The 14,356-nt window shown below is 37.6% G+C and overlaps 1 long non-coding RNA gene across 1 annotated transcript; it reads left to right on the forward strand.

Moving 5' to 3' along the window:
• The first annotated feature begins 6,126 nt into the window (after window positions 1–6,126).
• On the forward strand, window positions 6,127–6,733 carry LOC113918743. The gene is made up of 2 exons (XR_004819704.1): window positions 6,127–6,258; window positions 6,593–6,733. It is a non-coding gene; the product is annotated as an uncharacterized LOC113918743 (long non-coding RNA).
• Window positions 6,734–14,356: the final 7,623 nt, after the last annotated feature.

Genomic DNA, 14,356 nt, shown 5'->3' on the forward strand with positions numbered 1-14,356 from the left:
AAATTTATGCTGTTTTGTCAATGAATGTTAACTGCTGTTTGGTACTCAGATATTCCTTAGAAGTCAGATATCCCTTAGATGTGTAGATAGTTAAGGAGTTCAGCCCTGGAAATACTCTCACTGTGGCATTTCCTATGAGATTCCTTTGGAGATGAGGAATGGGCTGCAAGTGCACCCAAGTGTTTGTTTGTTTGTTTTTTTTAATCTATAATTCTTTTGGTGAAACTTGTCTCTGTAGACTCATTTTCTCTCACACACACAGGATGATGGATAAACGTATCTGCCTATGGGTGGAAGAAGTTTTTTGAGATGAGTGTTTCAAGGTCAGAAGGCTTTAAGAAGACATATTTTCCTGCCAGCTTGCTTGGTAAGGTCAAGCCTTTTCTTGGTGTTATAAAAACTTAGAAGGCAATTAAGCTATGAACTGTTTGACTCCACTTGGTTGCCTGTAACCACTGGGTCTGCATTATTAGATGATATGCCTCATGGCTGATGGTATATAAAGGCTTCTGGTGGCAGTAACTTGAAACGCCTTGTCCCTCCATTCTGTTGTATTCACTTTTACCTTAATAAGGCAATGCTTCTTGGAAAATAAAGATACACAAGTGGCTAAATGGTACATTTCAATTTAATTACTTCTATTAAGAATTTGCACTATGGCAAGGCTTAGACTGTCTGAAACATACTCTTACATTAGAAATGCTTTTATCTCTTGGGTTGAGAGGCTTCTAGTAGTCCCAGAATGCCAGAATACAAAGAGAAAGATTTCTTACCAAGTATTGGTATGGACTGCAGTGGCTTTAAAAGAAATAGTCTGATTCTAATACTGGTCCTCATGTTAGCCCTGTGACACATAACGTAAGATATATTATCCTAAATAAGTTACTGAATATCTCTGACCCTCAGTTTCTTTATTTATAAAATGGGGTAATGTCTACCTCATTGAGTAATTGTCAGGAATAAATGAAGAGATACATCAACTTCTTAGCACAGGCGCTGACACATTATAATTGCTCCATAGGCGTTCATTACTACGTTGCTGCTGATGGTGTTCTCTTCCAGGGGAGCAAATACCAGCAGCCTAGCGAACCAGCCAGCAGTTCCGCCCAACCTCTCTCTTTACCAGTGAGAACACTTGGTGTTTACTGGAGCTTAAGAATCTGAGGAGAAGGAGCCTTTCCTATGCCTGGCATTAAGATATCACAATGGACAACATTATTTTATTTATTAAATTTATAACTTGGTCCCCCTCTGGATTGATTTGCCTCAGGGCATGGCTGAAAACGAAAATACTTTTATTTAAAATGCATACGGCAGGGCGCCTGGGTGGCTCAGTCGGTTAAGCGACTGCCTTCGGCTCAGGTCATGATCATGATCCTGGAGTCCCGGGATCGAGTCCCGCATCGGGCTCCCCACTCAGCGGGGAGTCTGCTTCTCCCTCCAACCCACCCCCCTCTCATGTGCTCTCTCTCTCTCTCATTCTCGCTCTCTCAAATAAATAAATAAAAATCTTTAAAAAAAATAAAATGCATACGGCAGAGTGGCAGTAACAATTGGAAGTTGTTACATTCTTATTTCTGAGGGGCCATTGAAAATGCTTTCTTGCTCTGCCTTGCATATTTGCCAATTGGAGTTTTGTTGAATCCCGATGCTTTGGTCATTTCTCTAGCTAGGGCCACCCAAGGGGAAAATTCTGACTCCCAATGTGTGTAGGCAGGAAACTTAATTATCTGCTGTGGCCCCAATCATGCAGATACATCAAGAATTCCTTAGGTATGCTTGAATTGGAAACAAGAATGTTCAGTGAGCTCTTCTATGTTTCCAGTGTTTTATGGAATGATTAGAAAGTAAAGGGTTATTTTGCTCAAAGGGTGTAAGTAATGCCATGTGAAACTATCTTTGTAAACAATTCTGGCCGTGATATTATTATGAAAGGAGGAGTAAAAATTTAAGAACTCCAAGTGTGAGCTCAGATAAGCTGAATTACATGCCCCATTTCTCTGCATGATTGTCACAGTGTATTTCAAAAGTGTATAGGGATTTTTCTTGTGAAAGGTACCTTTTAGTTTATCTAATCATATCAGAATTTTCCCTATTTGCTAAATCATTTCCCTTCAACATTTATCCATTTATTTCCCTTATTTCCTTCATTTCTCTGATTTCTTTCCAATTATTATTTTACCTTACCCAGAGAGTAGCTTTATAAACATCAATTAGGTGAAGAGCATGTATACTGAGTCTTACGAATCTCCACTGATGGACGTGAGAGTTGTGGCTAACACTTGGTTCTCATCCTTATTTTCCTTTCTTTGTCTTGCTTGTAAAGCCAAGCTAATCTCTTTTCAGCTTGACTTTAAGCTAAAATGGCCTCATAATCTGGTTCTGGTCAATGAAATACAAACAAAATTCTTCTAGAAAGCTTCTGGTAAAGATTCTTGTTTCCTGATAAAAGAGAAGCACCTGATGGTTGCTTCCTGGTACTGCCACTTCCCACCTCTTTCTTCCTTTCTTGAACAAGGATTTGATGCATCATCTACAGCAGCTTTTTTACCACCATGAGGTAACAAGAAGAGTCATTATTGAAAACACAACCGTATATGAGCTTGGGCATTTGATGGCAGCATTATGATGCTGAATCACTTCAGAGCTCACCTAACCTCCACATTTCTTACTGAATAAACTATAATTACAGTTTAAGTCCTGGGTAGTTGGGTTTTCTGTTGCTTACAGCCTAGATCATCTCTAATATAAGAACTGAATGCATTAAGTAACACATCTGGAACTTACATTTTTGTGTCCTTTTTCATAGTGAGAGCTCCAAGGTAAGGAAAAATAGATTATGTGCTTCTGAGAAGCATGCTATCCCATTGGGTAAAATCTTACACTGTTTAGGCTTCAGCTTTGGTGAGAAACTAGATAAAGTAAGTAAAAAACTTAAAGGCGAAGTACAGATTACACTAGAAGTTTGTAAAGAAGTTATATATATGAAGAAGAGGGAGAGTTGGGAGTAAATGATGATCTTCCTCTCAGAGAACTTAGTTATCCTCTGTGGCATTCATAATACCGGTGTGTATTTATCAGCACCTAGAATGTGGACATCATTTTAATACTTGCTGTCATGTACATGGCTCACAAGGAACATACCATGATAGAGTATTGTGCCAAAGTGCTGGAGACACAGTGAAGGTGACTGTTCCTGGCTCTAAAATTGACTTGCTATGGCCTCAGGCAAGATACTCAATCACCCTGCCTCAGTTTTCCTCATCTGTAAAGACAGAATGATCATTCTTGCACAACATTTGCCTTCAGAGGGCTACTGAAAAAACTATTAAAAGAACATGTTGAGTCCATTGGAGAAAAAAAATGCTTTATAAAAGGAGAAAATTTTAGTTATTTTCCCAGGAATGGAGAAAAGGAAATCTATTTCATGGCCACCTATGGTCTGTGATGGCATCTCCGAAACAGGACTCCGGGAATGGAGTCAGTTATGGACCTGCTCTTCAATCAGGGTTTCCTCTGTTGTGCAGGAAGGTGGAGTGCCTTGCTCCTGACACCACACTGAGGGGACAGGCAAGGCAGAGTTGACACCTTAGGCTTTTCCATGAATATGTGGAAAAGGGAATGTGATAAGGAGTTGCCGTTCATGAAAAAAGAGATGCCCTGGCTATTCAATATGAATGCATCCATCTCCTTCAAAACTGATAAGTACCTAATTGAACAAAGCTTTGTAATAGGATTTTACCAGGTGAACTATGTTGCACCACCCAGGGGCTTATGGTTTGGGCTTTTGTTAATTTTTTCCTAAAATAAGATTTTATTGATGTCCCAGTATCTCTTTGTCCCTCGCTATCATTATTACCTTCACATTGCTACTTGCTTCATCTTTTTAAAGCAATTAAAAAAATCATATTATTTCCTCATTCAAACACTTTTAGTGTTTAACCATTGCTTTTACAATTTCAGGACCCAATTTTACCAAAGCATTTGAGATCCTCTGCAGTGTGACCTTTACATTTATTATTCTCCCTACATAAATTTTCCTCTGCCTGAATTGTTGTCCTTTCTTTTACACCTCTTCTTCCCCTAGTCCACCCCATTTTTTCCAATTTAACGAAAGCCTTAGCATACACAAAGGCTTACGCTAAATGCCACCTCAGAGAAACCATTTCTGGTCCCTTTAGTATACGAAATTTCCATAGTATTTTATTTTTCTCACGTGGCGCTTGTGCCAATTCACCTTCTGTTTTAGCCATTTGGAAATCATTTTCTTTTACCCTCCTGAAATGAATGCACTGGCCTGGAGGGAAGAGGCTATGTTCAGGTGATCTGTTCCAGCACCTCACATATGCTGCATTCGTCAACATAGGTACTCAAGGAAATAAGTGTTAGGTGAAATTATACTCCAAAGCCACGAATGTACGATATTAGGATAGCAGAAGTGAAATATTGAACTAAAACATGAATGAACAATAAAGTGTTTGCATTCTGATCAGTTTTCGAGTGGCTTTGGTAGAGCAATGGGGTGGGGGAGAGTGGGGTGTGGGGTGTGGACTTAAGAGTGAAACTATGTCCACATGTCCACATACATTCAATGTCACAGATTCACCCAAAGCCTCAGAGTTAAGACCTGAAAGCTGTTCACAACTGAGTAGACAATAAATGTCATTGATCAACATTGTGTGGTATGGGTGGAGAGGAAGTCACCTAGAAAACATAGCTCTAAGTAAGTAGAATAGCATAGATTTTTATGACATGACTATAAAGTTCATGGCATTTTGGCAAGTGAAAAATCCTTAATAAATGAATTAAAATAATTATTCAAAATCAAGTAATAATAACCTCTACCCACCACTGAATTTTTCCAATGTGCTCCCCCCTTTTTAAAGTAGGCTCCACAGTAGAGTCCAATGTAGGGCTTGAACTCATGACCCTGAGATCAAGACTTGAGCTGAAATCAAGAGTCAGGTGCTTAACCAGCTGAGCCACCCAGACACCCCAAAGTGGGGCCTCTATTTTAAGTGAATTTCATATGTTCTTACTCATCCCCACATCCCAGTGAAGTAGGCATTATTGCTCTTCATCTTACAGAAAGGAGAACTGAGTTTAGGAAACTTGCCCATGGTCACCCAGCTGGTAAGTACTAGAGCCATGATTCCCACCTAGGTCAGTGTCCAAACTATACGTCTTCCTATTTTACCTTATTTTCCCAAATGATCTTCCCTTCAGGTTCCTTTCAAGTTTTCCATGGTTTGACAGTTTGCACATTAGAAATATGAGAGGCACGCTCATGCATCTGCCTGGTCGGGATGAGAGAATGAGTCCTTCTAGTTCAGGAAGAGGGTCCTATTCTCTAGGCACCAGGGGCAGATCAACGTATCTGTCCGTTGTATATTGAAGCTCCATCGCTTTCTTTTTGCCAGCCCACATCTTGCAGGTGTCCAACACAAACACTAACAATTTAGGAAGTTAAGGCTGGAGTTCACAGCTTCAATTCGGGCAGGAGGAGATCATTTGCAGTTCTTTGTTGGGCAGGTGTGTATAGTAGATGACTAAGGAGGAGGAGGGAGAGTTCACAGTCACTGTCAGCATGACGAATTTTAAAATATGACCTCACCAGTCTGTTTTAGGGATGCCAAACGTGTTCAAGGACTTATCTGTAAAGTCTGGAAGTAGGATCCTTGTAGAGAAACAAAAGCGAGTTTTTAGAAAGTGACTGGAAAATTAAAAATACTAAAAAAAAAAAAAAATCCACCTCAGCCAGGATGACATCATGATGTAATCACTGAAATCAATTTGTTCCATAGAATCAGAACAAACCCCTCAAATTGACTTCTAGTTCCCTTTTTAAGAGAGATAAATTGGGGCTGGGAGCTGCTATGCTAATATTCAGCCAGATACGAAGTGTGTTTTCTTCGTGACAGACCCCTTGAAATGGGGTTTGTGAAAATGAATGCCCTGCATTCACAAGAACAGCAGTGCTGCTCGGTCCTGCTGGCAATAAATCCAGCAATTGGATTGTGACTGGGATGTTTATCATCTCTCCACTTCCGTGCGCTGCGATGCAAAGCGGGGGTGGGGGGGAGGGGAGGGGAGACGGCTGTAGTTCACCTTGTGGGCTGCTGGTGTCATCCCATTACCACAGAACCGGGGTGGTGCGCAGTGTGTTTCTATTCAAGCATTTAATACATTAGTCTGTAATTTTTGTCTTGGAGGTAATGAGCCCTGACAGCTTTGGCTGGTGCACGGTAACAATCCCACGTTGGTATCTTTGAAATTCTTCGTTGCCAAATTCATAAAGGAAGAAATGACTTTTGCAAAATGACAGTAAACATGCTTCATTTTATAAGACATTGTGGTTAACAACCTGAAACAATGAAGTGTTTTTTTTTGAGCTATAGCTAAACTAATTTGGGCTATATTAAAAGTGCTGATGTGAATGCGAAGCCGCTGTTTTATTTTTGTTTGTCTTGTTTATTTTTGTTGGCTTGTTGGGAAGGGAGAGTGATCTCAGGAAAACACATATGGTCTGATTTTCAGAGATTGATAATAGTGATAATAATAATAATCTCACCCAATATTTTCCCCTCTGTAGAGCCTCATCTTGAAAAATAGAAAGACATCAAGCGGGATGGTTCTTAGAAAGGCTGAGATTGCTGCAAAGTCGCTTGAGCGCACGGATCAGCTGCCGCGGGAGGCAGGAGACATGACCTGCTGCTGAGCACCTCACTGGCCGTGAGTATCACAGCTTTTCAGTGACGATGAAGTGCAAAGGGGGCTTTAATACAACCGGGAGACCTTTGGAAAATTTATTTTTAACACCATGCCAACAATTAATGGTTTGTAAGCATAATTAATGGAAGAAACCCACCACAGGAGTGACTTTGTAGCTGAAATGAGCTGACAGTCCAAGGTGGCCTGGGAGTTGCTGGCATTTCAAGTGTGGACTGTTGCCAATTTCAATAAGTACATTTGCTAGGTAAACTCCCTTTGAGTACTCTGGTACCCTGGCAACTCAGGCATGAAAGAGAGGGGCCCACTGTTCAGACACAAAGTTTCTCTTTGAAAGCTGCTCAATCCCGAATGCAAACTTCTAAAAAAGAACACCAGAGTCAAAATAATGAATATAGGCAAATCTAAGAGGAATATTACCAGTTACAGTAATAAAATTGTTCCCTCTGTTTAGAATAAAGCCAGGGTATAGAGTGTGAGAAATTTGGGGATGAGGAGCAAAGATGAATTGCTTTGAGTGTCTGTATCTTTGGTTAAAAAAAAAAAAAAAGTGATCCATTGTGTTTTATTTTAAGATAATTATATAAATTAATCCTTGCCGATAGTTACTGTTAGAGGAGAATGAATAACTTTAAAATTTCAAGTTGACTTGGACAGTGGTTAAAAAACATGAGTTATAGGATTGTAACTGCTTTTTAGAAGATACTTAATCACATCCCTGGAAGTTTATAGGCTAGGTTGTTTATAGCATATAATGGAGATCTTTTGAAAGAAAATAAGGGAGTCATGTAGGCAAAAGATCATGTCGCAAGTGGGTAACGTTTTTCTAATAGATACATTTTTAAAAATGGCTTTCTACTTATTCAGGTTTCTCTTTACTGCAGACAAAAATGACTGACTCTTGAGCAAATTGTCTGTTTGGAGCTGTAAATGTGTTAGAGATAGCATCTGATGTGTCAGACCAGGAAATGTCCTAAGGTGTTTCTAGGAAACATAAAAATATTCACATCAAAAGAATAAAAAGTTTATGCTCAAAAATGATATTTACATGTAATAGCTGGCCAAACATTTTGAGAGTGTGCTCTGTCCAAATTCTGAGCCTTCAAGAATCCATATTCAAAGCCATCCTATCACATACTGTGAGATTTTAGGCAAACTTTTACTTTGGCTTTATTGTCCTTATGTTAAGTAAGGACAAGTGTTCTTAAATAACCTCCTCCTGCACCATAACATTCACTTTAGCATAAAGAGTTCACCTTGCACAAATATATAACTTTACTTAAAAGTTGAATGCATAGTTGAGTTTATTTTATGTAATCATATTTGAAAACTACTTGAAAGCAGATGTTAGGACCTAATCTCACTCTCCTGAGATACTGCCGTGACTCAAAATGCTATGGAACTCTTCCAGTAGTCTCTAGGCAGGATCCCAAGACTGCCAAGGAATATAATAGGAGACATATACAGTCAGAATGGCAGAAAGCTGGGGATAGGTTTTCAAGTGGATGTATTCTAAGGAAGACCAATGTCATGCCTCATTAACACAAAGACACAGAGAAAGCCACTTTAGCATATACTAATAAAAACCTATAAAGTTGGATTAAAAAGACTGACACATGATTTCTTATCTTTTAGTTATTATTTTATTTTAGGGACCTATTTTATGAACGACAGTAGCATAATAGAGGACAGTTATTAATGTGCTAAGGGGATTGATAATTGGCTTGAGGCTCGAGGAATCTCAAGATGTTCAGCCTGATGAAGAGAAGTCTTAATAATAGCTATTTTTTGCTAAATTGTTGTATCTGTATTTATTTTCTTCTGACAGGAAATAAGAGGTTTCTGGCTCAGAGACAGACTTTTAATTACAAACATTTTAATCAGTTCCCTACCTCCCAAACCCCCATGGGCTGACATAATGAGGAAAGATGTCATCTGCACATACAGTGCGGACAGGAACTCCGAAATTATGAATCTCAGAGCTTATTTAGGGGGTGATGGCACAGCTGTTACGCCTCACCTCTGGGAGGATAGAGAGAGATAGAGAGAGAGAGACAGAGACAGAGACAGAGGAAGGAGGATGAGACAGAGCTTCGCTCTATAATGTAAACAATATAAATCATCTCTGGGAAGGAAAGCTGCTGATCCCTGGGTTTATTATCTTTTGAACCATAAATAAATAGCTCCTGGTAGATACCTCTGTCATTAACTTTTAAGACTTGTTTGCCATTCATACATCTTTTAACCCAAGTTGCTAGTAATATTTGCTCAATAAGCTCTGACTATGCCAAAACATGAACATATTAATCTAGTGTTGCTTCCTTGACATGTTTAAGGGTCTGAAAAATATTAATAGAAGGGAGGTAGATTTGTTTTATATGGATTCAAATAACAGAAATGGGAAAAGTGAACAGAAGTCCTAGGGACACATATTTCCATTCAATTTAGAAACGAAGATCCATTCAACAATGGAACTGATTTCCTCATAAGTTTGTAGATTCCTTATCCCTGGAGATACACAAATATACTATTTATTGGAGAAGCAATTTTTGCAATGGACAAATGGACTAGGGAATCTCCAGTGTTCATTCCATTACTAAGATTCAATGATTGATGTATTTCAGAATGGAGGCATTTTAGTTGCCGCAGGACTCCCCCCCACCCCCCCCCCCAAAACTATGATTCTCTGCCATATGAAATAAGAAAGGAGGTTGTGTTTTTGGTTCTGGCTCTAAAGAATCATGGTATTGTGTTCTGTGGGCTGCTTCACTCTTAGTACTTGGATATTTCTAGCAAAATTCACACTTGGATGTTTCTAGCAAAATAGGAAGAACATAAATGAAGAAGGAAGAATTGTCCACATGCAGATATGGCAAATCTGAATTTGACTGAGATAATTGTATGGGGCAGATAAGTTAGCATTCTGTACCTACCTCTTACACCAGGTAGTAAGCTCTTAAGGACAGGGAAGTGTCTTTTATTCTCTGTGGTATCTTTAGGATACTGCATAGGATCCCAAACAAAATAGCCACTGAATAAATAACTTTGTAAAAATAAAGTAATAGATGGATGGATAGATGATAGATGTTAAATTTTCTGGAACTTCTTTCAAAGTCTTTTTTTTTTTTCCCCAAAGTCTTTAAGTCGAGTGTAAAGCCCTTGGAAAACCCCAGGGAGAAAAGCTATACTGTCTATTAGCAAGAAAGGCATTAGGATATGTGTACTTATTTCTCTAGTTAGACAAAAAAGAATGAGATTTTAAAGACTCTAGGTTGTGGTCAAAGGGATCTGTGTCTTTACCTGCATACTTTGAATACTTTTTTTAAATAATAAGGTTTTCATTACTCTTAAATTTAAAAAAAAATATTTATGGGCTCAGAGGAGATCAGCAAGAGAGAACTGTCATAAGAAATTGGTAATTGATGATGGCTGGTTTGCCAAGTAGAACAAGTGGCTGATGAGTGAAGGGCTCTCCTTCCAGATTACTAAGCTCCCTGGAGGTACAGGGGTTTCAGCAAAAGTTTTAGTTCTTAGGCATGTTGGAAAGGTCTTTTGTTTCAGGAGAGAAAATAGTCTAAGGTTCTTCTGAAATGTAAGACAATATAACTTTAAAGGTCATACAGTACAAATAAAATTAATAAAATTCTGGTCTTAAATTAGAATACTGATGATCATAATTTTCTGAACTTTAACTGAGATACCAAATTTGTCAGGGAGAAGTATACTTATGGCAAAAATGTGACAAAATTTAAAATCATATTGATCCAGAAATTAGGAAACATGCTTATTACACTTGGCATGGTTTAGAATTGAAATAGTGAGGTTGTATTTTGCCAAAACCTGGACAATGACTCAAGGAATCAGTTTATTTAAATTTTTTCTTCCAGTTCTATTGAGATACACCTGACATATAATGCTGTATTGGTTTAAGGTGTACAACATGTTGATTTCATATATGTATGTATTGTGGAATAGTTACCATAATAAATTTAGTTAACATCCATCACTTCACATAGTTATCTTTTTTCTTATGATGAGAACATTTAGGTTGCACTTATTAACAACTTTCAAATATATAATACAGTGTTGTTAACTGTAGTGACCATGCTGTACATTACATTCCCAGAACTTGTTATATCTGGAAGTTTGTGCCTTTTGGCTACCTTCACCCATTTCCCCTACCGCCAGCCCTCATCTTTGGTAATCACCAATCTGTGCTGTTTCAATGAGTTGTGTGTTTTGTTTTTTTCAGATTTCACATTAAAGTGAGATCATGTAATATTTGTCCTTCCCTATCTGACTTATTTCACTTAGCATAATGCCTTCAAGGCCTATCTGTGTTGTTGCAAATGTCAGCGTTTCCTCCTTTTGCGTGGCCACATAATATTCCATTATAGATGTATTTTTATATATCTATCCATTCATCCTTTGATGGACACTTAGTTTTTGTTAACAATGCTGCAATGAATATGGGGATGCAGGTATCGCTTTGAGATTGTGACTTTGTTTCCTTCCGATATGTACCCAGAGGTTGGATTGGTGGATCCTATGGTAGTTCTAATTTTGATTTTTTTTGAGGAACTTTCATACTGTTTTCTATAGTGGTGGAATCAATTTACATTCCCACCAGTATTGCACAAGGGTTCCCTTTTCAACATATCCTTGCCAGTGCTTGTTATTTCTTTTTGATAAGTGCCATATGAACAGGTATGATGTGATACTTCATTGTAGTTTTGTTTGCACTTCCTTGATGATTAGTGATGTTGAGCATCTTGTCATGTACCATTGGCCATTTCTATGTATGCTTTGGAAAAATATCTATTCAGATCCTCTGACCAGTTTTTAATCAGATTTTTGTTGTTGTTTTTGCTATTGGGTTGTGTGAATTCTTTATATATTTTGACTATTAGCTCCTTATCATATATATGGTTTGCACACAATTTCCCCCATTCCGTAGGTTACTTTTTCATTTTGTTGGTGGTTCCTTTTACTTTGCAGAGCTTTTTAGCTTGATTTAGTCCCACCTGCTTATTTTTGCTTTTGTTGCCTTTGTTTTTGTTATCAAGCCCCCAACAATCAATTTGGATACCTTTTATTTCTTTTTCTTGGCTAATTGCTCTGGGTAGGACTTACACGACTATGTTAATTTAAAGTGGCAAAAGTGATCTTTCTTTTCTTGTTCCTGATCCTGCACTGAGTATGATGTTAGCTGTGGGTTTGTCATATATGGACTTTACTTTTAACATATATTCCCCCTGTACCCAGTTTGTTAAGAGTTTTTATCATGAATGGGTGTTGAATTTTGTCAGATGATTTTTATGCATCTATAGAGATGATCATATTATTTTTCCTCATTTTATTGATGTGGTATATCACAGTTAATTTGCAGATGTTCAACTGTCCGTGCATCCCTAGAATAAATCCTACTCGATCGTGTTGTATGATCTTTTTAATGTACTGTGGAATTCAGTTTGCTAATTTTTTGTAGAGGAGTTTTGCATCTACGTTCTTGGAAATTTGCCTCATGGAATCAAATTTAAGGAATGGTGTGGTTGGTTTTATTTTCAAACCTCATTTCCCCCCATTATCATCCTTTTCCCTCTCTTCCTCCCTCTCTCCCTTTTTTTCTTTTTCCCTTTCCTTCTGTTTTCATTCATATCTGACACATATTCCTACATGTGTCACACACCATAGTTGGTACTGGGACGAGTGGTGAAATGCTGAACATGGTTTATTTAATCATGAAACATACAGTCTACTAGAGAAGTTATACTCTGAAACAAATGAGTGTTTTTGAAGGGTGTTAAGGGTGTATGTAGGATGAGATAGTTTGCCAAAGGGTGATGATGTATTTATGCTTCCATAGGCATTTTCTCTTGGATTCCATTAATTCTATTAATAGGCATTTTGAGCACAAATTATAAACTTGGCACTATTCTAGGCACTGATGATCTGCCTCTTTTCCTACCGTTTGGTGTCTCCTCTCATTCTTTTTTTTTTTTTTAAGTTCAACTTACCAACATATAGTATATCATCAGTTTCAGATGTAGAGTTTAGTAATTCATCAGTTGCATATAACACCCAGGGCTCGTTAGATCATGTGCCCTCCTTAACGCCCTTAAAGATCACCCAGTTACCCTGTTCCCCTCACCTACCTCCCCTCCAGCAACCCTCAGTTTCTTTCCCATAGTTAAGAGTCTCTCATGGTTTGTCTCCCTCTCTGATTTCTTCCCATTCCATCTTTCCTCCCTTCCCCTCTGCATTTTTTCCTACATTCCTCATATGAGTGAAACCATATGATAATTATCTTCCTCTGATTAACCTATTTCACTCAGCATAATAACCTCCATTCCATCCACATCAATGTAAATGGTAAGATTTCATCCTTTCTGATGGCTGAGTAATATTCCATTACACACACACACACACACACACACACACACACACACACACCACATCATCTATATCCATTCATCTGTCAATGGACCTCTCAGCTCTTTCCGTAGTTTGGTTATTGTGGACATTGCTGCTATAAACATTGGTGTGCAGGTGTCCCTTCCTTCCTTCCTCCCATCCTTCCTTTTTCTTGTCTATCTTTTTTTTCCCTTTTCTTGAGTATAATCTTACTCTCCCATGCCCAGATATAGTAGGAAGGAGAAGTGGTGTTAATACTTTTATCTACTTATTTTTTAATTTACTTGTTCAGCAGACATCTATTCAGTAAACATTTGTTGAACAGATATCTAATGAGTGTTTAGTCTTTGTCAGACACTGAATTAGGTTCTGCTTTGGATGTTCTCCTTGCTCTTGTTGTCACTTTTATACCCTTCGGCTCTCAGGTATATGCTACCTGGTTGTTAACCCAGTGCTCCTCTGGTTGCTGTTTTCTTCCGAACTCACAGGTAATCTACCTTCTTCATTGAGGGCTTTGACTCTAACATGAATCTTCTTTTTTATCGTATCCTCTGACATCTGACAATGGCAGCATCCATATGGATAAATTCATGCTCTCCTAAAAGTATTGAAGAACTTATTCTTTAATTTTTTCTCTCTCCAAATAAATATCTCTCAATTTATGTCTTCAACATAGAGCAAAATTAACTGGGTATAATATTGACTGGTAGTTGGTGTTCAACAGATAATTTTCCAAAATTTTTATTGGTATTCAAGAATATAGTATCTTAATTATAAATATTGTATTTTTCTACTTAATAATACATTATCCTAACTTTAAGCTTTTAATTTTTTTAGAAAAATTTTTAGAAAAATATGATGCTTAAATCTATTTACAGTATCTGTGACTTTCTCAAGATGATTAACAAATGATTCAAGTAAAAATATGAATTAGGTTTATGAATATTTTAAGGGGCAGTCTTAATACTTTGTTATGATCAATAAAGAAAATAAAACTTGATTAACAACAGTGTATTTAGCCATAAAACTCTCAGTTGGTTAGTTGCAAAGTTGCAAGTAATAGTTCATTCAAAACCTTAATGGGACGTAGTATTAAATTGATCTTAACTGTGATTTATTACTTTGAATAAGATTTTGAAGACTCATATTTGAAATAACCTACTGGAAAATTTTAGTGACTATGTTAAAATTTGATTATATGATATATCATTCA

The sequence above is a fragment of the Zalophus californianus genome, chromosome 1 (genome assembly GCF_009762305.2).
Source record: "Zalophus californianus isolate mZalCal1 chromosome 1, mZalCal1.pri.v2, whole genome shotgun sequence".
In the NCBI taxonomy this organism is placed as follows: Eukaryota; Metazoa; Chordata; class Mammalia; order Carnivora; family Otariidae; genus Zalophus; species Zalophus californianus.